The sequence below is a fragment of the Schistocerca americana genome, chromosome 1, assembly GCF_021461395.2.
Source record: "Schistocerca americana isolate TAMUIC-IGC-003095 chromosome 1, iqSchAmer2.1, whole genome shotgun sequence".
NCBI classification, from domain to species: Eukaryota; Metazoa; Arthropoda; class Insecta; order Orthoptera; family Acrididae; genus Schistocerca; species Schistocerca americana.
In genome coordinates, this window is record NC_060119.1 from 352,161,803 (window position 1) to 352,168,313 (window position 6,511).

The 6,511-nt window shown below is 43.7% G+C and overlaps 1 pseudogene; it reads left to right on the forward strand.

The window, feature by feature from the left end:
* The first annotated feature begins 1,431 nt into the window (after positions 1 to 1,431).
* LOC124555683 lies at positions 1,432 to 1,549 on the forward strand (annotated as a pseudogene).
* Positions 1,550 to 6,511: the final 4,962 nt, after the last annotated feature.

Below are 6,511 nucleotides of genomic sequence, written 5' to 3' on the forward strand. Positions count from 1 at the left end.
CAAAACGAGCAACTAAAATGAGTACGGTGCCGCTGGCGTCCGGCTCAAATCGGCAGATTACGTATGACGCGACCGTTGACATTAGGCTACGGTACAGGTCAGTCTGTAATCAGAACCTTCTTTTGGAATTAGTATTCGTTGGCTTCATCAATTCGCAACGAAATTATCTCCTTTCAACCTAACTTACAGCTCGGTCTAAGCTTCGGATCAGTCCATCACCCCAATCAAATCGAACGATTTCAGCACAGTGCCAGTTGTACCGCACTCATTTTAGCGCATCATGATAACAAAGACGCACGTGTTCCTGGTGCGCAAAGAGTTTCCTGCTTCAGGAATATCGATATTGAGACGGTATCTTTGCCTCAGCTGGTACTTAGTCCGCTGAAGGCTGACGAAGTACTAGAAGCGTCATGAAAGTATGGTGAATATTTATTGCCGCCGGTCGTTGTGGCCGAGCGGTTCTAGGCGCTTCAGTCTGGAACCGCGCGACCGCTACGGTCACAGGTTCGAATCCTGTCTCGGGCTTGGATGTGTGAGATGTCCTTGGGTTAGTTAGGTTTAAGTAGTTCTGAATTCTAGGGGACTGATGACCTCAGATGTTAAGTCCCATAGTGCTCAGAGCCATTTATTGCCGTACATACAGGCAACACAGCCAACTTTCACTGTTCTATCACAACCATCTGTCTCTTGACGCTTCAAGAGCTACTCAGCGAGGTTATCACTCATACTAACATGTGCTTCAGGATTCCTCAAAGAATCACAACCGAATGGAGTGGCCGCGCGGTTTGAGACGTCATGTTACGGATTGCGCCGCTCTTCCCGCCGAAGGTCCAAGTCCTTCCACGGGCACTGGTGTGTGTGTTGTTTTTCGCATAAGTTAGTTTAGGTGGTGTGTAAGTCTAGGGACCGATGATCTCAGCAGTTTGGTCCCTAAGGAATTCACATACATTTGAACATTTTAGAAAGAATCACGAGCTCATATGAACACGCCTAGCAGCTCGGATTTTGTCCAGTAGGACGCACGCTCCTATAACGTCAGAATGTGAAATACACCCATACCTCTGAATGCTCCATAAAGCACGAATCTAAGGGTTTATGGTCAGGTTACCTGGTAGTCCATGATACTGCTCCTCCTCGACCAATCCATAGCTTATCAAATGTTTCTTTTACATACTGTTGTACGAAACGTAGAAAATGGGTTGGTGCCTCTTGTTTGTGTGAGATACGTTCAAAAAGTAGCTTTAATTTTATAATTTCGTCTGTTGTCTTATTTCGACTCGCGTCATTTTATAGTAGTTGTGCTGCAAAATATGTCTAAATAGCATCTGTACAATGTTAGCCACATTTGATATGTAGTATGTTTAGCTGTCAAAAGGGTTACAAATGTTTCACTAGTGGCGGCGAAATTTTTATGTTGTATAAAAGAGACAGGCCAGCGGCCTTACCGCAGTGGTAACACCGTTTCCTGTCAGATGAGCGAAGTTAAGCGCTGTCGGTCTGGGCTAGCACTTGGATGGGTGACCATCCGGTCTGCCTAGCGCTGCTGGCAAGCGGGGTGCACTCAGCCATTGTGAGGCAAACTGAGGAGCTGCTTGATTGAGAAGTAGCGGCTCCACTCTCGTAAACTGACGTACGGCCGGGAGAGCGGTGTGCTGACCAGATGCCCCTCCATATCCGCATCCAGTGACGCCTGTGGGCTGAGGATGACAGGACGGCCGTTCGGTAGCGTTGGACCTTCATGGCCTGTTCGGGAGGAGTTTAGTTTCTTTTTATGAAAGAGACAACTCACCGAAAAGCAGTCGACAGGCACATACAAAAGAAAGAAAACTCGCTGGCTTTCGGATTTATCCTGTGACGAGCCAGAAAAAATAGTAACACACACACACACACACACACACACACACACACACACACACACACACACGAATACACACGCCGATGCCCCTACACGGTGCCACCTAGTCTTACAGAACCAATTATCTTTTGCGACAGGTTCTGCAAGAACTTTCGCATAACACTTACGTTGTATAAAACTGGATAAGAGAATCTGTATTAAATTTTGCTGTGAGAACGGAATAAAACGCAGTAAAAGGTTTAGAAGTGTTAAGCAACGTTTTTTGTGAGTCTGATACGTGTAAAAGAGCTTGGCCGTCAAGGCGTTGAAGAAGACGTGTGCCCTCGACTCCCACTACGTCACCAATCGACGACACCGCGGATAAAAAGTGATAAATGATTGTAAACGGTTGTCGAATCACAGTCAGAGAAGTCACCGACTTCTACCTCATGCCTTGACATTTTTATTGGATATTTGGGTTTGCAATGTGTGATGGCAAAATGTGTGCCACTTTTTTATTTCGAACAAAATCAGCGACCAATGCAGGTTGCTTATTAGACACTAGATGAAGTCGGCAACGAAGTCAGATTACTGAAAAGTGTCGTAACAGGTGACGAAACATGGGTTTACATATATGATATGAAACTAAAGCCTAATCGTTCTGGTGAGAACATTCTGGATCGAGAAGACGGAAGATATCTCAACGAGTACGGTAAGGGTTAAGCTTACCGTGTCCTTCGATTTCAACAGTATATTGCAACACCAGCGTTTGTCAGAAGGTCGAAGGATCAACAAGCAGTACTATTTACAAGTTCAGCGCCGTTTGCGTGAATCAAAAATCAAGAACGCGCGAATCTGTGGCAAAACAGTTCATGTCTTTTCCACCACTATAATGCATTGTCTTACATTTCTTTGCTTTGTTCGTGTATTTTTGACCGATAGTAATACTGTAGTAAGTCTCCAAGCTCCGTATTTGCCACACGAGATCCCAAGTGACTTTTTTACGTTCCTAAAAATAAAGAAAACTGTAAAGAGCGGTCGTTTTAGAAGCATAGGTGAGATTAAAACTCATTGGTGAGATAGCTTAAAGCTATTCCATAGATACTGCTGAAAAAGATGTTGTTGTTGTTGTGGTCTTCAGTCCTGAGACTGGTTTGATGCAGCTCTCCATGCTACTCTATCCTGTGCAAGCTTCTTCATCTCTCTGTACCTACTGCAACCTACATCCTTCTGAATCTGTTTAGTGTATTCATCTATTGGTCTCCCTCTACGATTTTTACCCTCCACGCTGCCCTCCAGTACTTAACTGGTGATCCCTTGATGCCTCAGAATATTCCTTACCAACCGATCCCTTCTTCTGGTCAAGTTGTGCCACAAATTTAGCCTTCTCCCCAGTTCTATTCAATACCTCTTCATTAGTTATGTGATCTACCCACCTAATCTTCAACATTCTTCTGTAGCACCACATTTCTAAAGCTTCTATTCTCTTCTTGTCTAAACTATTTATCGTCCACGTTTCACTTCCATGAATGGCTACACTGCATACAAATACTTTCACAAACGACTTCCTGACACTTAAATCTATATTCGATGTTAACAAATTTATCTTCTTCAGAACCGCTTTCCTTGCCATTTCCAGTCTACATTTTATATCCTCTCTACTTCGACCATCATCAGTTATTTTGTTCCCCAAATAGCAAATATAATAATTCCAACCCCAAAGAAAGCAGAGGTTGATAGATATGAAAATTACCGAACTGTCAGTTTAATAAGCCACGGCTGCAAAACACTAATGCTAACACTAAAAAAGATAGACGTGACAAAAGTCATGGGATACCTCCTAATCTTGTGTCGGACTAAATTTTGTCCGGCGTAGTGCAGCAACTCGACGTAGCATGGGCTCAACAAATAGTTGGAAGTCCCCTGTAGAAATATTGAGCCATGCTGCCTCTATAGACGTCCATAACTGCGACGTTATTACTTGTGCAGTATGTTGCGCAAGAAATGACTTCCCGATTATCCCCCATAAATGTTGGACGGGCTTCATTTCGGGCGACTTAGGTTGCCAGATGATCAGCTCGAATTTTTCAGATTGATTTCCAAACCAATCGCGAATCAACTGTGGACCGATGACAGGGCCCATTGTCATCCATAAAAACCCGTCGTTGTTGGGAAACATGAAGTCCACGAACGGCTGCAAATGGTCTTCAAGTAGCCGCACATAGCCGTTTGCAGTCAATGATCGGTTTAGTTGGACCAGAGGACCCAGTTCGCTCTATGTCAACACAGCCAGCACCATTATGGAGCCACCATCATGTTACACATTGTCATGTTTTTACAACGTGGGTCCATGACTTCGAGGGGTCTGCGCCACTCTCGAACTCTACCATCAGCTCTTACCAGCTGAAGTCGGGACTCATCTGACCAGGCCACTGTTTATCAGTAATCTAGGGTCCAACCGATGCGGTCTCAAGCCCAGGAGAGCGCTGCAGACGATGTCGTGCTGTTCGGAAAGGTACTAGCGTCGGTCGTCTACTGCCATAACCCATTAACCTCAAATTTCGTTACACCGTCCTAACGTATACGTTACTCGTACGTCCCACATTGACTTATGTGGTTATTTCACGCTGTGATGCTTTTCTTTTGACACTCGGTCGTTAAGTGAAGGCCATCGGACACTGCGTCGTTCGTGGTGAGAGGTAATGTCGGAAATTTGGTATTCTCGGCACACATCGAGAGAATTTTTATCTGCTTTTTTAAATACATGTGTTATGCTTTAATTTTTAGTGGGTATTAAAGTATGTAGAAACAGGACCTCACTTGAGATAGACATAACATTTAATGAGTTAAAATGGTAAGCAACAACAAAGTGAAAGTTGCATGGGCACTGGATTACAAAAAGTTTGTATATTTCAAGTAATAAATCAGAAACGTAGGTAGTTAAAATGAAAGTAATAAAACTCAGGAAGAATTGGTAGCTGAGGCTAAAAGATACCCACACATGCTGACTATCTAAAAAGTCGTCAGTTAATGTTTTGGTGGGTCAAACTTCTGCCTATAGCAGAAACTTTTCAGAGCCAGGAGCTTCTTGTTAAAGAAATATATGGCTGAACAGTGTTTTCCGCCCCTGAGAGCCAAATCGGCTGAATTTCCGTAAATATTGGGTGTCAGTCCTAATTTCTATCCCAAGGTAAAAACGTGCAACAGATCTCTAACTACCGAACTTTAGATCGACCGGTCATAGCTTACACTAAAAATCTGCAATTAATTCTCTCTTACAAGTTAAATGAGATTAGAGATAGCAGGAGGAGGTGTAGTGGGACGAAATTAAGCGTCACCCATCCACCAAAGTCAGCCCAGTTTGCAGGTGACTATAAGTTTAATTTAGTTTTGTTTATGTGTTTTCTTATTATTTGTAATAGATGTGAATTATCTAAAAGTTTTGTATTTTTTTATGTGTTTCATGTACGGAGAGATCGGCGCAACGAACGGGGACAGCATCTTCGTTGCCGCGACCAGAGAGGAAATTGTTGGCCGCTATACGTCGCGGGTCGACAGCCAAGGAGCAACAGAAGATCCTGGAACCGAGTTGTTGCGTCGTGTTTCTAAAAATTAAAAATGAATTTTTATACTCTTTTTGTACAACAATGACGTCATATAGAGCTTAATCTTATTGAAATGTCAGTCACTGTCTGTCAACGCTCAAGTTCACATCTGTATGTGTAGGAAGCTAATAAAATAGTGTATGCTATTAAAGTTGAAACACGTGTCTTGAAGATTTATTTATGAAGAATTGTGTGAACGGATTAATAATATATTTGACAAGATTAGTAATTCTTACGTCGTTCACCGAAACTTTGAATCTAAAAAGTTTATTTAATGTGTGATTCTGATATCGATTATATCAAGATAACGTGTGTCAATATAATTTCTGAGGAGAAACAAACGAAATTTAAATTGGGAAAAGTTACAAAAACCAATTGGCCCAAGTGATGTAATTCTTTGCACACGACTCAACGGATGTTTTACAGTTTCGTTCAAGAACCATCCTATGACAATTTAAAAGAATATGAATCATTTTTGAAGTGGGTTGTAACTGACGTAGGTGACGAAGTCTGCACATGGTCATACATATATCAAACGAAAACTAATACGTCGTTACACCACACCGTGGCGACCTTAGAAACAGGACCTGTGTGCAACTAAGGCACACAGGTACGAAACAAAACATCAAGAGTCCTTCGGAAGTCAACGCGAGTTTTCGTGGAGCCTTCACCAGCCAGCGGCGACTTCGTGGGTGTGGGCATCTGACGGAGCCGCAGCCAAGCAGTACGGTCACGCAGTTGTTCCACGAGAAGGCGCATCTGTTGGGCAGCAGCTGAACGCTGCAAACCCCGACAACCTTTTTTCTCCCTAAACTAATAGGCCCAGTACGTCAGCTGCGGGGCGTTCCTCCGGCTGGTATTAGAGGTGTTGCTGAGGGCTTCGCCTGTCTACGGCGGTGCCGGGCGTGGTTGCAGCCAGCGACGTTTCCGGTGTTCGACTCAGCGTCCTGCCGGTTGCGGAAGCGGGGTCGCAGCATCTCAGCGGCTGCATCGACGGCTGTTACATCTGCAGCCCATAGCAGCACACTGATCATCGAGAACTACAAATTACAATATTAGTGTCCGGTGAGTT